Source organism: Piliocolobus tephrosceles, chromosome 14 (assembly GCF_002776525.5).
Source record: "Piliocolobus tephrosceles isolate RC106 chromosome 14, ASM277652v3, whole genome shotgun sequence".
Lineage (NCBI taxonomy): Eukaryota > Metazoa > Chordata > Mammalia > Primates > Cercopithecidae > Piliocolobus > Piliocolobus tephrosceles.
Genome location: NC_045447.1, coordinates 110,444,015 through 110,466,232, shown reverse-complemented (window position 1 = coordinate 110,466,232; position 22,218 = coordinate 110,444,015). Strand labels below are relative to the sequence as shown.

The 22,218-nt window shown below is 44.2% G+C and overlaps 1 pseudogene; it reads right to left on the bottom strand.

Annotated features, from left to right (window-relative positions):
- Positions 1-2,477: 2,477 nt before the first annotated feature.
- The window catches only part of LOC116418434, a 32,423-nt pseudogene continuing 12,682 nt past the window's right edge, over positions 2,478-22,218 (bottom strand).

Sequence of the window (22,218 nt, the reverse complement as noted above, 5' to 3'; positions counted from 1 at the left end):
TGCGCGTATTTCCCTTCTCCGCAGTGATGAAAGTGCTTGCACTAATTTTCCAGGGAGACCAGAAAATATGTATAGTGTGTTTTGTCTCCAGTGGCATCCTGGGTCACTGAGCACCGTCATTCAATGCGATTTGTTGATGGATAGATGGAAGAATCGAACCTTTCAGCATTAGGGGAAAAAAGTAGCCAGCACTCCGCATCGATGGGAGCCCCAGTGGAAAATCATCTGAAATGTGAAATCTTAAAGTTACAGAAGACGCCGTGCGTGGAACGAAGTGCAGACACCGTCACCGGGAGGGCTCAGGCCCGATCGCTTTTGCCTCCTCCTGTTGGATGAGGTTTTGCTTCTAGAAGATGAGCGCGCAGTGACAAAACAGAGTGTTCCATGTGGCGTCTGAATGGGCCGGACCCAGGCCCTCCACGTCAACTGTGTGCAGAAAGAAAGGCCCACACTGCGAACTAGGGTTGCCCAGAGAGCTGGTGGCTGTGGGAGTGGAGGGGCGGGGCGGGGGAGGGAAGAGAATTCTCTCTGCTCAGAGGGGAAAAGTCTCCACCAGCTCTTTCCCAGCTGAGTGCAGAAAGGGGACACATCCCGACACCCCCTCGAGTTCCCAAGGGAACAGGAGGCCGCTTGAACGCTCCCCTCCGTCCCCTCTTGGTTCACTGAATAAAACAGCCTCTTCCCTGGGGCTGGGGTGAGACCCCCGCGCTCCCGCACGGCCTCCTGCTCGGCATCCTGCCCCTCTGCAGGCTCACGGGGAGTCCACTCCAGGCCCGGGTGGGGCGGGACAGTGGCTGAGCCCATTTGCCTTGACTGGGGGCAGGATGTTCAGACAGGAGCAGGTCAGGGGGATGACTGGGATACTGCACGACCTGGAATGGGAAGCAGGAGAAAGGAATGAGCCCCTGCCATGTGCCAGGCCTGTGCTTAACGCCTCAGTCCTCCTCCTGAATCCTCCCGCTTGACAGATGAGGACCTGGAGGCGGAGAGACCGTGAGCAATCTGCAGAAGCCACATGCCATGTAGGTAGCAGAGCGGGATGGTCATCTCATGTCAGGAGCCTGACGATGGGCCTGGCCCAGGAAAGCACCAGCTCAGGGCCTTAGGAAGTCAGGGAGGGCTGGAGGGTTCCAGGTGTCATGGGTTCATGTCTGCACAGAGACTGGACGGGGTTGTCAGTCATGAACCCCTGAAATGCCTACAGCATGAAGGGAACGACAAAAGGCTGAAATGAGACCTTTGTCCCAGTTGGGACCTCAGGAAGCTGATTCTGAGATTTGCCCCTGAAGTTTATTGAGGTACTCTCAGGATCAACGTCTGTGAGGGAAGAGAAAGAGGCAGGATGAGGCAGAGAGGAGCTGAGCTGCAAGGCAGTCGCCGCGAGGCCTTCGCCAACCCCAGGGCAGGTCTGAAGCAGGAAGAGCCCTCAGAAGGCAGGGCTTTTGCACCGCTGCCCCATCGCCCACTGGACGCAGCTGTCCTGGGGAAGGGGCATGAACTCGGGAAAGTGGCTGCTTTGAGCTGAAGGCAAGTCATAGAGAGGAATTCAGCTGAGAGCTGTGGGCAGCCAACACTTGGTATAGCCAAGAGCATGAAGGCCTGAGCTGCTGGGGGGCTCTGGGAATGCACCATGGACTCACTGTTCAGCTATACAAAAATATCCACCAACAGGCCAAGATGGGAGGTGTGGAACAAGACCCAAACCAGGGTCCTTTAACGGAATCTTTGGTGGAGAGACACATGGTTTTCTACATATTAGTATTTCTGAAATTGAGATGCATTTTGCAATTCAGGTCAAAGCAGACTTGTCAGCTGCAAAGCTGTTATTAAATTGATGGTGGGTTTTAGAACAGAAGATCTGAGAACTGAGGAAACACCGTATTGAACAGACTAGCTGATAACGAGGCTGCGGTGGGGGATGTGTGAGAGAGGTCTAGTCTTGCCAGCGGCTTCAGGAGAGGGACTCCGGCCCCACCACAGCAGGGAGGTAAGGGCTTCTCCCTCTTGCTTGCTTCAGAGCTACCTTCAATAATTTTTGCTTCCCTAGTTTTCGTCTGAACTTCTGAAACCACGTAAACAAATAAATGAGTACTGCCAACCTTAAGTGTCTTCAGGGGATTGGTCTCAGGACCCCCGTGGATGCTAAAAAGCAGCAGATGCTCAGGTCTCTTCCATAAAGTGGCACAGTATGTACACAAAACCCACACACACTGTCCCATATGCTTTAAATCACCTCTAGATGACTTATAATACCTAAAACAATGTAAACGCTATGTATATAGTTGTTAACACTGTATTTTTATATGTATTACTTCATATTGTTGCATTATTTTTTTCAAGTCAAAAGTGTTTTATTGTCATTTACATATTTAATAGAAAAAGGAATGTAGCAAATGGCTCAGGGTTGTATGAAACAAAAAATCCAGGTTTGTACCCAAGTTGCTTCATTTACATCTGGGAGCAGTGCTGTCCCCACATCAGGCACAGCAGCTGCATTTCTCCGACGCCCCTTTGCAGATGCAGCCCTGGGCACAGTTGGCACAGCCCCCAGGGCAGCAGGAGCAGCTCTTCTTGCAGGAGGTGCATTTGCATTCTTTGCATTTGCAGGAGCCAGCACAGGTGCAGGAGCCACCAGTGGTGCTGGAACCGTGGGGTCCATTTCGAGCCAAGGAGACGCTGGAGTTCCCATGGGAGAGGCAAAGAGGCAGTCAGGCAGCTGGACGGTGTCATATGGTTGCATTCTTCTTCTTATTTATTTTTTGAATACTTTTGATCTGAAGTCTGTGGAATCCATGTATGTGGAACCCTTGGATGTGGAGGGCCAAATGTCATGACAAATTGTGGTACCTGTGGTGTGTGACTCCAGGGCCACTTCAGTTAATAAACTACATTAGTAAACAGCTTTGGGTCTTTTCAAACTGCCCTAGAAACCTCCTTTGAGGGTTCAACTTTGTTACTGGAAAAGACTAATGTGGCCTCGTAGATAGAATTTAAAGTCCACATAATTTTTAAGCAATTTTTTTTCCTGGCATTCACATGTTCATGATTCTCAGTAATGTGTGCACCCTGACCTCTTCTGATTCATCCCTTTTAACTACTCACTTCACATGATGGTCAAGGAGCCATCCCTCAGCCCTCCCTCAGCAGCCCTTCAACAGAATTATATTACAAGTTGTAGGATTAAATAACATATAGCGTTTACCTTATCCTGCCTACGTACATATTACTCCCAACTGAGCACTGTAGGGTACTGTGACCATGCCTCTGCCTTACTGCCCCCTGGCCCCCGTGTTAATGATTGCTTTTCTTTTCTTTTTCCTTAGTTTTCTTTCTCACACCTTTTAATAACCTCCTGGTACAACTTCCCACAAGGAACATCCTCCAGCTTCCTCATGAAGTCATCCATCTGGGCCACTATTTTCTTGCAGACGTCCCTGCTGGAGCCCGCCACTCTCCTTCTCCGTCATTCTAGGACTTCTTTTGTGGCCATCCTTGGGACTGCCTTCCTTTCTCTGGGACTGCGTTCTCTACTTCCTAGATCTTCTGTCTTCTTAGGACAGGAATGGAAAGGGGGTAGGGCGAAGAACAGATACACACACACGCACACATGTGTATATACACACACACATATGTATCACATATTCCATTTACTGAGGTATCATTTACATACAGTGAAATGCACAGGTCTTAATTGTAGAGTTCCATGGGGTTTGACAAATGAATATCCTGAGGAAGATACAGAGTACTTCCATCCTGTAGAAAGTTTCCCTATACCCCTTCCCGGTTACTCCCACCCCACACCCCCAAAGCAATCATTGATCTGATCTCAATCGCATACATTAGATTTGTCCTGCCAATTATAGAACTTCATAGAAATGGAATTACGTAGAGGATATGCTGGGGGAGGGTCTGGCATTTTTCACTCAGCACAACATTTTTTAACACCCACCCTTATTGCTGCATATAATTTGTTCCTTTTAGTGCCAGAGCAACTGTGTTTTATAAATGCCTGTCTTAGTCAGTGCAAGATGATATAAAAAGAAGACCATAGACTGGGTGGCCTAAACAATGAACTTCATTTCCTCATCATATCAGAAACTAGGGTCATCACATATGAATTTTAGAGAGACACATTAGTTCAGTCCATAGCATTCTACCCCTGGCCCCCCAAAATTCATGTCCTTCTCATGTGCCAAATAAACATGGTCCTCAACATATGACGGTTCAACTTACAATTTTTAAATTTTGAGATGGGTCTATCAGGAAATAAATAACCCCACTGTAAGTTGAAGAGCATCTTCTGATTTTTTGACTTTACCATGGTTTATCAGGGTCCTGAATGCATTTTTACTTATGATCTTTTTTACTTACAGTGGGTTTATTGGGACATAACCCCATTCTAAGTCAAGGAGCATCTGTACATTCATTCCATCCCCCAAAGTCTTAACTCATTCTGGCAACAACTCTAATGTCTAAAGTCCAAAGTCTTTTCTAAATATCATCTAAATTAGGTACGGTGAGACTCGAGGTATGAGTCATCCTGGGGCAGAATTCCTCTCCAGTTGCAAATCTGTGAAACCAAACAAGCCGCATGCTTCCAAAATACATTGGTGGGACAGGCCTAGGATAGGCATTCCCATTCCAAAAGCAAGAAACAGAGAAGGAAGGGGTGACCCAGTCCCAAGCAAGTCCAAACTCCAAGGCAAACTCCATGAAATCTTAAGGCTTGGGAGTAGCCCTCCTTGGTTTGGTGCCTTCCGGAGCCACTAGGGTAAAGGTCCTACCCCCGCAGCTCTCCTGGCCAGAAGTTTCACCCCTAACTTCTCTGCCAGGCCAGGATCGTGCCCCCATGTCTTTGGCTGGAGGTTGTCTGGACTATTGAAACCAAGGCAATGGTCCTCCAAACTGGAGGCAGAGGACCTCCAAACTGCCCAGGGTCCTTCATCCCTTTTCCTAGAGGACAGCACCAATTCACGGCCTTCCTTCATGCCATCCCATGCTCTGTGTTTTTGGTTTTGTTTTAGTCCCAGCTAGCAGTGTCTCTGCTGGTGTAATCCCATCTGTATTCTCGGCCTCTGCTGAAATGGCTGGTGAAGTTCACGGTACACAACCACACTCATCTCTTTATGAAACGGTTGGTCCACCACACCCTTAGCATTCTCTCCAGTACCCACTTTCTCATTTTTGTAATAGGAACAGACCGAGAATTTTCCAAATCTTTAAACTCTGGTTCCTTTTTGCTTAACAATTCCTTTTTCAATTCATTTCTCTCTTCTTGCATTTTACTACAAGCAACTGGGAAGAACCAAGTCACTTCTTCAACACTTTGCTTAGAAATCTCCTCAGCAAAATATCCAGTTGGTCCCTTGCAAGTCCTACCTTCCACAAAACACTAGGACACAAACACAATTCAGTCAAGTTATTTGCCACTGCAAAATAAGGATAGCCTTTCCCCCGTCATCCAATAACACTCCTCATTTACGTCTGAGACTACATCAGAAAGGCTTTTACCTCCATATTTCTATCAACATTCTGTTCATAATTACTTACGTATTCTTTAAGAGCCAGTTCATGATACAAGGCTAGATTCACAATAAAAATAAATTTAAATTTGTATGTACCTAATAGTATAACCTCAATGTATTAAACAAAAATTGACACCTAAAATAAGAAATAGATAAACCCACAATCACAGAGGAAATTTTAAAACACTTCGCTCAGTAGTTGAAAGAAAAATTGTTGATGTAGAAGTCTGAAAATCAACAATTCAAATTTCCATCTCAATAACTGGAAAAAGAAACAGCAAAATAAACATAAAGAGGATAGAAATAAAGTAATAAATATAGGAGCAGAAGTTAGTGAAATACAAAGTAAACATATAAAATGAGAACCAACAAGGTCAAAAGTTGGTTCTTTAAAGATATTAATAATTGACAAACTTCTGGTATGACTGATCAAGAAAAAGAGAGAAACCACATGTAACCCAAATTGGTAATTTTATAAAAAGGGAGACACCACTACAAATGCTATAGACATTTTAAAAGATCATAATATATTATTATGAACAACTTTATGCTGATACATTTGAAAGATTAGACAAAATGGAAAATTTTGTAGGAGAAAAAGTAATGTACCAATTTTGACTTAAGAAGAAATAAAAAAATCAGATTGTTCTAGAATAGCACTGTCCAAGAGAAATACAACCTGAGCCAAAGATGTAAGCCATTATGCATTTTTTTTTTTTTTCAGATGGAGTCTTGCTCTGTCTCCCAGGCTGGAGTGCAGTGGCACCACCATGGCTCACTGCAAGCTCCGCCTCCCGGGTTCCCGCCATTCTCCTGCCTCAGCCTCCCCAGTAGCTCAGAGTACAGGCGCCCGCCACCACCCGCAGCTAATTTTTTTGTATTTTTTAGTACAGACGGGGTTTCACCGTGTTAGCCAGGATGGTCTTGATCTCCTGACCCCGTGATCTGCCCACCTCGGCCTCCCAAAGTGCTGAGATTACTGGTGTGAGCCACTGCCCCCGGTGCCATTATGCATTTTTAAATTTTCTAGTAGGCACACTTTAAAAAGTAAAAGGAAATTATTGTAATTAATTTTAATAACGTATTTTACTTAACCCAGGACACTCAAAATATCATTTCAACATGTAATCAATATAAAAATTATCAGCAAATATTCTTTTTTGGTACTAAACTTTCAAAATCTGATGTGTATTTTCCATTTACAACGTCTCAATTTGAACTAGCTGCACTCTGCACTTCCAGGGCTCAATAAACACATGTAGAGAGTATCCACCATATTGGATAGTGTAGATTTAGACCAAGGTTGGAGAAGCTGCCTTACCAGATATCAAGATTTATTATTTTTTAAAAATTGTAATGTAAAAACAAGGTAGGTTTTATGCAGAGCTAGACAAAAACACCAATGGCTGTCTCATTAATAATCAGGAAATGCAACTTAACACCACTCTGGATAACACTATATGCCCATTGGATTTCCAGAATTGGAAATTTCTGATAATGCCAAGTGTTGGTAAGAATACAGAATGGTGTTTTATTTATTTGCCTGGGAGGCAAATGTTGGATGTTTAGTTTATTGTTAAAACAAACAAACAGGTAAACTGTTCATTATTACAGAAACAATATTGTTACAGCGAAGAAAATTTCAAAATATAGACAAGCAAAGCAAAACAAACCAACAAAACAAATCATATTTCTGCTAGCCAGAGCTTGCCACTGTGAGGTGTGAGTATTTGTGTGTATATGTGTATGGCTGTGGTGTATGTGTGTGTATGTGTTTTGGGGAGAAAGAAAAATAGGTTTTTCAGAAAAGCCTCAAAGATGCAGAGTGAATAGTCAGAAATGTTGAAAATACTTAAACAGTCAAGAAAGTTGCAAGATTTCAAATTAAATGTTAACATGTACCAAGAAGCGATACCTGGAGTAGAGTGTGAAAACAATGGGAATCTAGATGCTAAGAGATCAGAATTTTTGTTGTTGTTGTTGTTGTTGAGACAGTCTCGCTCTGTCGCCTAAGCTGGAATGCAGTGGCTGGATCTCAGCTCACTGCAAGCTCCGCCTCCTGGGTTCACGCCATTCTTCTGCTCAGCCTCCCGAGGAGCTGGGACTATAGTCACCTGCCACCACACCCGGCTAATTTTTTGTATTTTTTTTTTAGTAGAGACGGGGTTTCACCGTGTTAGCCAGGATGGTCTCGATGTCCTGACCTTGTGATTCGCCTGCCTCGGCCTCCCAAAGTGCTGGGACTACAGGCTTGAGCCACTGAGCCAGGCCGAGATCAGAATTTGAAAGACTGCTACATAATGCTTATTAACTTCCATAAAGAAAATCCTTTCTTTTTGGTAGTTCCCAGGTTATTTTGTGTATATAATTGGTTTCTTTGAGAAAAACAGTATTTGGAAAATGCATAAAAATGTAAAGAATATAAAAGCCACTCCAACTCCCATAACCATATCATTTTGGTATATTTCCTTTTATGTGTGTGTGCGTGTGTTTAAAACTGTGTGCTTAAAATAATTTTGGAAACAGTAGCACACATGCACTGAAGAAATATTGAAAAGTATAGAGAAACATTTTAAAACTAAAAGTCATCCATAATCTCAACGACCAGTGGAGCCACCTCAGCTTCAATCGTGTTCTTTATAAACTTTTGTATCACCCAAGCAAGGCCCCTTTGTAGCTATACATTGAAGATGAGGGGTAGTGAAGTGTTTCTCTCCTTCAGTGAAGCTAGGAAATCACACAGGGTCTCCCTCACCCAGCCAGCTAAGGAAGCAGGAGGTGCATAGCACGAGTCTGCAGTGATATGTATAATTCAGGGGGATGTTGGTAAATGTATCATGGGTAAAGAAAAATTACAAGATCTACGGAGCCAAGCATGATGGATTGCTTCAAAGCAGGTTGCTTACCGAGAGCAGCCTGTATCATGCTGTGCATGACAATCGCTGTAAGAAAATCACATGTTGATAATCCAGAGGCTGTGTTTACACGCACACACACATCTTCAGTCCCTTGGATGAACATCTGATTTGTGTTACTCTCTTTCAGTTTCAGAATTTCCATCTGGAATGTTACCTCACCAAACCAAACCACCCTAGGTCTAGTGAGTTTGAAGTCTGATTTTTTTTTTCCATTACCAGAAGGCAATCTTGGAATAAAGTCTTTAAAAATATTGTAGTCTTTCTGCAGATGTATTTATCTCTTTCCACTAAAAAACAACATGCTAAAGTTTACAATACAGTCTTAAAAAGAAATGAAGAGATGAACTTCAAAACTCTATCAGTGTTTATGTACTCTATGGAAAGTGTTCGATTTTAAGTCAATTAGAAAGCAGAATTTTTTTTCCAGGTCTATGAAACCGTGGTTGTGCCTATGATGTGTTAAAACAGAGAAATGAAAACGGAAATGAAATCCAATGTGGGTGCTTTACCATAGCAATGGCAGTGATACATAAAAATCACAAATTGCTTCAATGTCAGCAAAAAACTAAAGTTATAGACAAAATATATAGATGCAAACAATAAATTGGATTTTCAAATTTTCATTCAATTGCTTAAGTGATTACAGAATTAAAACAGAAATTGGAGGTAGAAAGGAACGGAGATTCCAGCTACCTCAGAGCAGGATCTGTGTCAGATTCATTTTCTTTCTCTCTTTTTTTTTTCTGATGGAGTTTCGCTCTTGTTGCCCTGTCTAGAGAGCAACGGCACGATCTTGGCTCACCACAACCTCTGCCTCCCGGGTTTAAGCGATTTTCCTGTCTCAGCCTCCTGAGTAGCTGGGATTACAGGCACGCGCCCCCACGCCCAGCTAATTTTGTACTTTTAGTAGAGACAGGTTTTCTCCATGTTGATCAGGCTGGTCTGAAACTCCCAACCTCAGGTGATCCGCCCGCCTTGGCCTCCCAATGTGCTGGAATTACAGGTGTGAGCCACCGCACCCGGCCAGATTCATTTTCTTATTACCACATTCCTCAAAACAGTCCCTGCCGCTCGTGCTCAAAATGTTTGTCGACTGACTGAATGAATGACCTAGTGTATGAGCATGTGGAGTTGTAGCCAGTGTGCATTGCTGAGTCAATGATTTTACTATGTTGGTTCTCAAAAAAAAAAAAAAAAAAGGCTTTACAATATAAAATCAAAGTAAAATAAAATTAATAAATCAACAAGTTGACTCATGGATCTCTGCTAGGCACTGTGGTAAACAGAAAGATGAATAAATCTTTAATAAGTGGGACACTTTGGGATGGGATGAAGTAACAATTGAAGATTAAATGCATTTGTGAATACTGAGGCCACAGGAACACTGAATAGCTTTTAATTGAGGACTTGTCCTATTGTGCACCAAAATTCAAAACAGCTTCAAAATGCTCTTATTTTGACACATGCCCCTCCCTCTCCTTCTGTCACTGCCTTTGTTGGCATATGTTGAGGTCAGTCTGGCAGGAACAGCTGGATGAAACTTGACCTGAAGTTTTGGTTGGATCAATTCACCAAGCCCACTGACCCAGAGTCGTAGGTATGGCATTTACCACTCACCATATTAATCAATCTGACTGGATATTAAAACCATGCTTTATTTACCGGGGCACACAGACTTAGACTAAGGGGCTGGAGCTCACTTGAAGTGGAGTAAAGTGAAAAGCTCCCATCCTGGTCAACATGAAACTGAAACAATCAATGAATTTGATAGTAAAAAGTAAAACCAGGAGGGTTTTGATGGCTGGGAGATACTGGTGGCTGCCTAAATCCAAATCTCTCTTCTACATCCACCGTCAAAATATAAAATCACCAATGAGTGTCAATAAAACCGCACATGGGCTGAGCTGGGAGGATTGCTTGAGGCCAAGAGTTCAAGATTAGCGTGGGCAACATATTGAGACCCCGTTTCTAAAAAAAGAAAGAAAGAAAATTAGCTGGGTGTGGTGGCATGCACCTTTAGTCCCAGCTACTTGGGAGGCTGAGGAAGAATTGCTTGAGCCCAGGAGTTCGAGGCTGTAGTGAGCTATGATTGCACCACTATACTCCAGCCTGGGTGACAGAGTGAGACTCTGGCTCTTAAAAAACAAAAACAAAAAGACCCCCAAAACTACATATGACTCATACCGTTAGCAGTATTAGTAGGCAGAGAATATCATGATCTTCACATTACTTGTAAATAGAGAAATAAATACCAAATCCCAGGACAGTCCCATCACCACTACAAGCCTGTGGATGCTGAGAATACGGAGAAAGGGCTTTCAGAGGCCCATAAAAAATGAGACGGGGAAGTAGAAGATACTGATGAAGCACAGGCAAATTCACCCCAGAAAAGCCCAACAGCAAGTGTCTGAGTAATGAACACACGTCTGGGACATAGTAGTGGAAAGCCACAGCTACAGGAGAGGGGCTTGCAGTGAACGGCACTGGAAACCACAGCCAAGAAGAAGCAGTGCTGCTGGGAAAGAATCAGAGAAGGGATACGCTCTTGAAGATGCTGCCATATGACAGAGAAGGAAGTGAGACGGGCGAATTAAAGAGAAATAAAATGTGCGGTAAACACAACGGCTCACGAGGACTGATTATTATCATCTCTTCCCAGCTCTGTGTTCGGTGACACCCCACTGGTAGGTTAAAATCAGCTGTAGTGGGAGTACACGTGGCACAGCAAATGCAACCAATCAAGCCACTTTTTCTTGGCGATCTGGCTGTTAAACATTTACCAGCTGACGACTGCATCAATCAGTCCCCTTTCTTTAACACCATCACCACCACAACTGCCAACAATATCTTCTATTAAATAAATTGCACTTCAGTTAAACTATCTTAAGACGACACTCAACTAGGAATCCTCTCGACAAAACACTCAGAAATAGAAAAAAATCAAACTGACTTCCTATAAAGCAAATGTAAGAAGAAAATAGAAAGTGTTAATTGCAATGTTTGACTGATGAAAATGTTTTCTAAAAAAACCATTCATATCCTGGGCAACATAGTCAGACCCCCATCTCTACAAAAATTTAAAAAATTAGCCAGGCATGGCCGGGCACAGTGGCTCACACCTGTAATCCCAGCACTTTGGGAGGCCGGGGCAGGCGAATCACAAGGTCAGGAGATTGAGACCATCCTGGCTAACACGGTGAAACCCTGTCTCTACTAAAAATACAAAAAATTAGCCAGGCATGGTGGCAGGCACCTGTAGTCCCAACTACTATAGGAGGCTGAGGCAGGAGAATGGCATGAACCCGGGAGGCAGAGCTTGCAGTCAGCTGAGATTGCGCCACTGCACTTCAGCCTGGATGACAGAGCGAGACTCCGTCTCAAAAAAAAAAAAAAAAAAAAAAAATTAGCCAGGCATGGTGGTGCACACTTATGGTCCCAGTTACTTGGGAGGCTGAAGTAGGAGAATTGTGTGAGTCTGGGGGGTTGAGGCTGCAGTGAGCCATGTTTGTGCCACTACACTCCAGCCTGGGTGATAGAGTGAGACCCTGCCTGAAAAAAAAAAATTCAGAAAGTAGAATAAAACTTTACACAACTCTCCAAACTCAATAAAATACTCTAAACCAAATACATTTAGATGGATTTTTTTTAAATGTTAGAATCATAATTTTTAAAAAACCAAGAATAGAAATGGACATAAAACAGGAAGAAATACAATACAAATTGACTAATCTCAAAAAAGATATCAAAAGAAAAAGACAATTATTTCAGAACAAATTATAAGTCCCAATGGAAAATAGAATTCAACAAAAATTTAATAAGGGATACTGAAGAAAAGTAGGCAAATGACCAAGAGATTTAAAATGAGGTGAAGAAGTTAAAAGGGTCAGAGAGAAAGTGGTTGAAATGGAAGGCAGACAGAGAAGGTCCAAGATATGAATAACTGTACTGTCTAAAGAGGAAAGCAAAATATTGGAACAGAGCTAATACTCAAATTTATATTCCAAGAGAACTTTCTGGAAATAAAAAAAAATTCATTCTACATATAGAGCAAACCTACTGTGTAAATGAGAAAATTGACAACAGACAATTAACTCTAAGACATATCCTGGCAAAATGATTAGACTTTAAAGACAAAGGAAAGAAGTCATCAGAGCCTCTAGGCAAAAAGATCCAGTTACTTACAGGAAAGAAAATCAGGCAGGGCATCAGGCTTCCCACAGCCACACAAAAGGTCAGGCAAGAGTGAAGCAGCATTTTCATGGACTCAAGGAAAGAAAGTGCCAGTCACAGATTTAATATCCATCCAAGCTAACCATGGAACACTGTGCTAATGCCCTTCCTGAAGAATACACTGGAAAGTAGACTTCATCCAACTAAGTGATCACAGAGGAAACTTCAGCAAAATAACCAGTAGTGAGTACTTAATATGTTTAATTGCAGAGCCAGGAGTAAAACAAGGGAGAGGACATGGGTGGAAAATATACAATGATGATACGTTCTGGCAGAGAGGAAGAATACCAGTAAAAGTGGGAGGAGACAGGAACCCGAGGAGGGGGAAGGCTGAATAAAATCACTGCCAGTTGTAATATGTGGGAATCAGAAGACACCACTGACAGGTTAGATCATAAAAGATTAAAGAAAAAAAGGAGTTAGGGAAACCATGATGTAAAATATATGAATACAAAGGTAATAACCTAGAACAAAAATATTCTTAAATACCAAAAGAAACTTTAAAAATTAACATTAATGGCTGGGTGTGGTGGCTCACACCTGTAATCCCAGCACTTTGGGAGGCTGAGGCAGGAGAATCACTTGAACCCGGGAGGCAAAGGTTGCAGTGAGCTGAGATGGCACCAATACACTCCAGCCTGGGCAACAGAGCAAGACTCTGTCTCAAAAAAAATTAATATGAATGACATACTAAATAGAGAAAGAAGCACAATAAATAGTATAAAATACACACCAAACTATAACATGAAGTGATATGATAGAGTCGAGATTAAACATGTCATATTAAATGTGCATAGACTTAATTGACCTATTACGATAAGATTCTCAAATTGGTTCATCTAGGGCCAGGGGCGGTGGCTCATGCCTGTTGTAATCCCAACACTTTGGGAGGCCGAGGTAGATGGATCACTTGAAGTCAAGAGTTCGAGACCAGCCTGGTCAACATGTTGAAATCCTGTCTCCACTAAAAATACAAAAATTAGCTGGGCGTGGTGGCACACACCTGTAATCCCAGCTACTCAAGAGGCTGAGGCCCAAGAATCGCTTGAACCCGGGAGGCAAAGATTTCTGTGACGCCACTGCACTTCAGCCTGGGCAACAGAGCGAGACTCTGTCTCAACAAAACAAAACAATTGGCTCATACAGCAAAACCAAAGTCTATGTTGTGATCAAAAGACACACCTGAAACACAGTGATTCAAAACGAGTAAAAAATAAGGAATAAAAACAAAAATTTACCAGGCTAATAGAAACAATAAGAATTCAGGGATCGTTATGATAATTTAAGACAAAGTAGGACTTAAGCCAAAAGCATTAAACAAGATGAAAGAGATTTAGTAAAGGTGAAACCATAGTTTGCAAAGGACTGGAACTTGTATTGGAGGAAAATGTTATAAAGAAAATTACTGGGGCAGTTGTCAAAACTGGAATATGGACAGAAGTTTAAATAAAACTGTTATATCAAAATCAAATTTTCTAATCAGAGAACAGCCTTGTCCTTAGAAAATGCAGAATTATTAAGAAAGAAAGGTATATAATGTATGCGACTTCCTTGCAACTTGTTAAAAAACTGGGAATCTGGGTAAAGAGCAAATGAGAGATCTGTGGACTGTGCTTGCCACTTTTTGGCAAGTACAAAATTACTTCAAATTAAAAGTAAAAAGAAAAAGCAAACTGTATGCATTGTGAAAACGCATCAAAATTCCACTTAGCCATGCATTCTACTGTATGTACGTTTTACCTTAAAAAATCCATGAGTGATAAACGAAGATGGCACTCTAGTTATCTAATGAGGGTTAGATAACTAACATGCGGACGTGTTTATGATTGAAGAATACTGATGTTGGCAACTTGAAATTCTTAAAAATAAGATGACTTGGTGGACAGGTAAAAGGGGGACAGAGAGGTGGTCATATGCCTGATAAAAGCAAATATAGCAAAATATTAATTACAGAAAGTAGGTGGTGGGTATATGGGTACGAACTGCATAATTCTTTCAACTTTTTCCGTTTGTTCAAAAATTTTCATAATAAGATGCAGGGGGGAAGAAGAGGTAAGTCAGTGGTTTGAGGCAGTGCCGGTGTTCTTTATATTAATAAACAGCTGGGTGTCTGGCTAGATCTTCCACCTTCCAGCACTGTCTCTTTTTACTTGGCCTCGGTTAAACTTTAACAACGGGTCCTGTCCCAGGAAGAAGTCTTGCAAGCAGCAGACCCACCCCCTGCATCTCACCCTGGGGGCCTGAGACTCTGGGTGAGCACATGTGTTACCCAGCAGAACTGGCCCTCACAAATCTAGCTCCACGTCCCCATTTCTCTAAACTGGGAGTACATTAGTCCAGGGCCCTTCACCCTTTGACTTGCTTCCTCGGAAACACAGGCGGCCCTGCTCGCACACACCTGTCCTGTCCCCGATGCGGCCCGCCGGGCCCCCACTGCCACGGGGAGGTCTGCTTCGGGTTTATGTCTTAGGGTAAGAAAAAGGCCATTAAAATTCTCTCCGATGGTTGAGTCCCTGCTTGTGGGGGAGGGGGAGACGGAGCCGAGGGGAAGACATTTGCTGCTAAGCAAAGGCTCACTTAAAAATTTTCCCTTTCTTTCTTTTTGTTTCTTCTTTTTTTCCCCCTTGAAGCGGCTCTCCCTGGAGTCAAAGCATTTTACAAAAACAAACCACTCCAGAGCTTTCAAGTCTAGGGAAAGCTCAGCAAAGTCAATTAACATGAAGGTTCTCACAAAAGTTAATTAACATGAAGGGACTCACAAAAGCTGTCTGCTGGCATCTGCTCGCCTGCCTGCCATGTGCAGCGGCCCCTTTGTGCCCGCACCCGGCTCGGCCCGGCCCGGCCCGCGCGGCGGCTGCGGCTCTGGGCGGCCCCGGCTCCCGGCAGCCTCTCCCGCGCGGCGCGGCGCGGCGGGGCGGGGCGGGGCGGGGCGCAGACACCTGGTTCCTGCCCGGCTCCTGCCCGGGTTCTCGTCCCTCCTGCCCCGGCTCCTGCGGGGCTCCTGTCCTGGCTCCTGTCCTGGCTCCTGCGCCGGTTCTCGTCCCTCCTGTCCTGGCTCCTGCCCCGGCTCCTGCCCGGCTCTGGCCCGCGGCGAGAGGGCGCGGCCGGCACCAGGCAGCCGCGGGGAGAAGGAATAGACCCAGCGAGAGGCGCCGGGCCGAGGGCCAGCCAGGAGCCAGACGAGGAAGGCAAGGGAGAAAGAACTATCATGAAATCTCTTTAACGTGTGTCTCGGGCAGATCAAGCGTGTTTTTGACAGACTAACTTAAAAATACTGATACACGGCTCTGTGATACATGCGCAGTGGCTCAGCCTGTAATCCCAGCACTTTGGGAGGCCGAGGCGGGCGGATCACTTGAGGTCAGGCGTTCGAGACCAGCCTGGCCAACATGGTGAAACCCCGTCTCCACTGAAAATACAAAAATTAGCCGGGCGTGGTGGCGCTTGCCTGTAATCCCAGCTACCAGGGAGGCTGAGGCAGGAGAATCGCTTGAACCCGGGAGGCGGAGGTTACAGTGAGCCCAGATCGTACCATTGCACTCCAGCCTGGGTGACAGTGAAATTCCCTCTCAAAAAACAAATAAACAAAAAATACTGATACACGCAAAGTATAAATCCCTCAAAACAGTCGTATCAGAACTGGAGGTCATTATGTTAAGTGAAAAAAGCCAGGCACAGAAAGACAAACATCACATGTTCTCACTTATTAGTGGAATCTAGAAATCAAATCAGTTGAATTCGTGGACATAGAGAGTAGAAAGATGGTTAGTTACCACAGGCTGGGAAGGCAAGCGCCGGCTGGGGGGAGGTGCGGATGGTTAGTACAAAACGTGAGAAAGAATGAATAAGACCTACTATTTGACAGCACAATAGGGTGACTATAGTTAATAATAACTTAATTATACATTATAATTATACATTTAATATATAATTAATATATATACATTAATTATACATTTTAAAATTACTTAGAGTGTTAATTGGATTGTTTGCAACTTAAAGTATAAACGTTGAGGGGATGGATAGCCCATTCCTCATGGTGTACTTAGTTCACATTGCATGCCTGTATCAAAACACCCAATACACCCCATAAATCTATACATCTTCTATGTACCCACAACCCACAATAAATTTTAAAAGTAATTTAAAACAATTTTTAAAAATAATATAAGGAAATAATACATGAAGGAGCATCACTGACTCGTGCAGGTCTTTCTGTCTTGCTTCATTCGGGAACTGTCCCTCCATGGCTGACACAGCTCCTTTGAGAACGCCATGCTGCCGCACTCATGTGCCTGCCCAGAGGCTGCCCAGGTTTGTTCACTGGGGCTTATTTAGGAATTCTGGGGTGTGGGACTGATAGACTAGGACACAAAGAGAAGAACCGAGGAAGGCAGGGCTTTCACTACAGATACTTTCTATTATCATGGCCATAGATTGTGTTTTGTTTCTTTCCAAGTGCCTCCTACATTTCCAGGGGTCCCTGAGACCACTGGACTGAATTGCCCAGTAACTGCTTTGTAGACGTCCGTAAACAGAAGCATTTTGACATGACTGGCTTGGGAAGAAAAGGGGATTGTACACACTGCAGCCTTCCCAATCCTGAGGCGATGCAGATGGACTGGAGACACAACTGATTGTTTTCATTTCCTCCCGTATGGACTATTTCAGAATATTCTGCAGCTGATGACAAGAATGGAAACTGTGGATATAGTTAGTAAATGTCAACTTAGTAGAGACCAGAAATACTTACAAGAAAGAGGCCTGCTATGATGTGAGTTGTGTCCCCCCAGGTCACATGTTAAGCCTAATCACCAGTGTGATGGTATTGGGAGGCACGACCTTTGGGAGGGCCTCATGAATGAGACTAGTGCCCTTATAAAAGAGGACCTGAAGAGCTGCCTTGCCCCATCCACCTTACAAAGGCACATTGAGAGGGGGCCATCTGTGAGTCAGAAAGCAGGCCCTCACCAGACACTGAACCTGCTGGCACCTTGATCTGGACTTCTGAGCCTCCAGAACCTGAGAAATGAATGTCTTTGTTTAGAAACTACCCAGTTTGTGGTGTTTTGTTATAGCAGTACAAACAGACTGAGAGAAGCCCCCATTGTGGCAAGGGAAGAAAGACCATTCCAGATCGTGGGATGAAGTGCATTCTGGGGGGTCAAGAGCATGACCTGGGTTTGAATCCCGACTTTGCTCCTTCGTGACAGAAGGATCTTGAGTATCTTACAGCAGTGGATTGGTACTCTATGTCCATTCAACTTGTATCTCAGAGACGAGAAACTGAAAACATTTCCCAGACTCCCTTGCAGCTAGGGGTTAGGACCTAGTGTTTAGGTCCTACCCATTTGGTACAGTCAGAGAAAGCAGAAAGCAGAAATGAGTATGAGGCCGTTTCTGTGCTGTTACTGGTATTTCTCCTGGGAAGCATGGTTTTGGTGGCTTGGTTCAGGAGTTGTCAAGGACTTTCCAGTTTGACTGGTGGCTTCTTGATCTTAAAAGAGGCAGAAACCCTCTTGGTGGTCTGCTTCTGTGGTATTGGCATTGCTTCTGAAAGCTCATCCCACAGTTTTCCCTCCAGCCGTCTCAATAATTCTGTAAACCATTCATTACCTTGTAATAAATATTTTTTTAAATGAGGGAGAGTGAAATCTATTCCCTATAATGGAATCCTGACCAACAGGGTTCTCTAACCTCTCTGTGATATGTGATGGTGACAGCTTCTGATACGTTACCTGGGATAGGCTCAGCTGCAGACCCCAGCATTCTCTTTTGAGTATGTTTCTGGTTAGGGTGGGCTGCAAGAGATTTCCTTTTTGGAGAATTGGAGGACAGAAGGGAAGCAGTGGCCATTTTGTAGCATGCATGCGCCTTCTCCCAGGTATTCCCTCAAACGCTAATGTGGGTGCTGCTGTGAAGGTATTTTACAGATGTGATTAAAGTCCCTGATCGATCCCCTTTAAGCTGATCAAAAAGGAGGTTATTATAGGTGAGCCTGACCTAATCAGTTTGAAGACCTTTAAAAGAAGGTATAGGCTTTCCTATGTTTAGAGATTCTCTACAAATAAGAGGCTTCAGCTCATGCCTGTGGGGCTCCAGGCTGCTCATGATCTCCCCTTTCTGACTGTCTTTCCTGAGGACAACCCAGACTTGCATAAGCAAATGTTTTTGGTAATAAATAAATCTATCTATCTATCATCTATCTGCTGTCTATCAATCATCTATCATCTATCAGTCTATCATCTATCAATCATCTATTATGTATCATCTATCAATCATCTATCACCTATTGTCTGTCAATCATCTATCATCTGTCTATCATCTATCAGTCTATCATGTATCAATCATCTATCAGTCTATCATGTATCAATCTTCTATCATCTGTTATCTATCTATTGATCTATCTATCTATCTATCATCTATATGTCTGTCTGTCTATCTATTTCTCATGTCTTCTATTGGCTCTGCTTCTCTGGTTGAACCCTAACTGATACCCTCTCTGAGCCTCAGCTTCTTCGACTGCAAATTGGCACTTCATGTCTAGCACACAGGCCTGCTCTAAAGATTACATAGAGAATAAATGTAAAGCACAGAGAATAAGTGTAAAGTCCTTGGCAAAGACGTCAGATCTATTTTGGACACCGTCTCTGCTTTCATTCTGTCCTAGACTTTCATTCTTAGGGTGGCAGGTGATTACAGCCCTGCCAGAAAGGTCATCTCAGAACCCAGCCCCTCCCACCACAGAAATATCAAAATGGCCCTGCCAGCCCACAGTGATCCTCCCTGCCTCTGAATTTCTAGGCTCTGCTTACCCCTTTCCGAAGCCTGCCCCTGATCTGCCTGGCAGTATTATTTAATCATCTGTGACACAGCATCATGCATCATCTGTTTTCTCCAAGTCCCAAGAAAACTTTGGCATATACTGGTTGAGTCCGACTCAAATTTTGGCATAAGGTGCATAATAAGCTTTGGAAGCAAAATGTGTGTGTTAATCGGGATCAAAGGACCCCTCCTACTCCTTCCTTCCTCACCCTCACCCCCAGAACAGGTGGCAGCGATGGGCGGGGGGAGAACGTGGGGTGGACTAAATCCATGGCCACTTCGAGAACCAAATGGAGAATATCTCTGCACTGCTGAAGTGGAAGGTCAAGGGTAGGGTCATTCCTTAGGATGGTAAGTGCTTGGCTTTATTCTTACCCTGTGCCTTCAGATGCCAAACACTCCTATTCTTCCTGTGTGCCTCTCCTCTTTCAGAGCTGGGCGTTCCCAAAGGACTACCCTGGTTTGCCCCCCTGAGCTCACTTCCCCATGTGGGATGTGTGTGTGTCTGTCTCTTTGCATGTGAGTTTAACGTCAGCATGGGCAAGAAGTTCAGTCTAATCTACAAGGAACCCAAAAAATCACATTGGGATGCTATTTCATCCCTATTAGGATGGCTAGAATAAACATTCAGATGGCCAGGCATGGTGGCTCACGCCTGTAATCCCCGCACTTTGGGAGGCCGAGGCGGGTGAATCACGAGGTCAGGAGATGGAGACCATCCTGGCTAACATGGTGAAACCCCGTCTCTACTAAAAATACAAAAAATTAGCCGGGCGTGGTGGTGGGCGCCTGTAGTCCCAGCTACTTGGGAGGCTGAGGCGGGAGAATGGCGTGAACCTGGGAGGCGGAGCTTGCAGTGAGCCAAGATCGTGCCACTGCACTCCAGCCTGGGCAACAGAGCAAGACTCCGTCTCAAAAAAAAAAAAAAAAAAAAAAAATTCCATTAAAAGAAAATTCAGGTAATCACACATGTTGGTGAGGACGTGGGGAAATCAGAACACTCTTCCACTGCTAGTGGGAATATAAACTGGTGCAGCACTGCAGAAAAGAGTTTGGTGGCTCCTCAAAAAGCCAAACAGAGACCCAACAACTCCACTCCTAGGTGTACACCTAAGAAAATGGAAAACAGGTGTTTGACAAACCTGTGCACAATTGTTCACAGCAGCATTATTCATAATAGTCAAAAGGCAGACATCATCCACACATTCATCAGCTGATGAAAGACACGCGAAATGTGGATAGTGATACAAGGGAATATTATTTGGACATAAAGAGGAATGAAGTGTTGATTTATGTTATCACATGGATGAAACTGGAAAAAACATTATGCTAAGTGAAAGAAGCCAGCCACAAGAGATTGCATACTGTAAGACTGTATTCATAGGAAATATCCAGAGCAGGCAGAAAGTAGATTCAAGATTACCTAGGGTTGCACAGGTGGACAGGCACCTGTTGTGGCGGACAGTGTGGGAGTGAGTGCTGAAGGGTATGGAGTTGCTTTTGAAAGTGACAAAACTGTCCTAAGATTGACTATGGTGATGGTTCCACAACGCTGTGAATATAAAAACTATTGAATTATAACATACTTTACATGGATGAAATGTATGGTATGTGAATGACATCCCAATAAAGCTTGGAATAAAGACATTCCAAAAGAACAGGAATGAGGAGAGTGGGGACACAATTCTTCAGCAAACACACAAACTCCTTTTTGATGACTTTTAAAATACCTACCTTACACGCACAGTCCAGATGCTTCCCTAAGTTAACTGCTAATTTAACTTCCTAATTTAACTTCCCTAATTTAACTCCTCGTCAGCGGATGACCCCACCCCACTCACTGGCCGTCACCTCCTTTGTTTCCTATGAAGAAATAATACAAGCTAAGAATGTAGAATAACGTTCCATGGTAAATACTGTTCGGCACACAGTCAAGAGTCTATAAGCGTTTACTATTTACATTGTTATCATCTGTTTCTGCTGCCTCTTTAGCTACTCCTTTCCTCCCCTTCATGGGCTCCAAATTTTTTCTCTTTTCTTTTCTTTCTTTTCTTTTCTTCTTTTTTTTCTTTTTTATTTTTGACGGAGTCTCGCTCTGTCGCCCAGGCTGGAGTGAGTGGCGCGATCTCGGCTCCCGGGTTCCCGCCATTCTCCTGCCTCAGCCTCCCGAGTAGCTGGGACTACAGGCGCCGCCACCTCGCCCGGCTAGTTTTTTGTATTTTTTTTAGTAGAGACGGGGTTTCACCGTATTAGCCAGGATGGTCTCGATCTCCTGACCTTATGATCCGCCCGTCTCGGCCTCCCGAAGTGCTCAGATTACAGGCTGAGCCACCGCGCCGCCTATAGGCTCCAAAGTTTCTTCCCTCGGCTCCCTGAGCTCCGAGCTCCCCACTCTGTCTGTGCTCTCTTTGGGCCAGGGTTCATCCACCGTGGCTTCTATTCCCAAGGCTGACACCTCCAGCGTTTAAATGCCGCCAGCTCAGAACGAAATCTGTCCTCTCTCTGATGCCATCTGCTCCCCCCACTTCCTCATTCCAGCTGCAGGGCTCAGTGTCCTCACGCTGTTCACCGCACTGGGAACCTCGCTGTCCTGAGCGCCCGCCACTCCACCCACAACCTGACTCAGTACCGTGTCCCCTCCTCCACCCACACCCTGACTCAGCACTGTCCCCGGCTCCGCCCACACCCTGACTCAGCACTGTCCCCCGCTCCGCCCACAC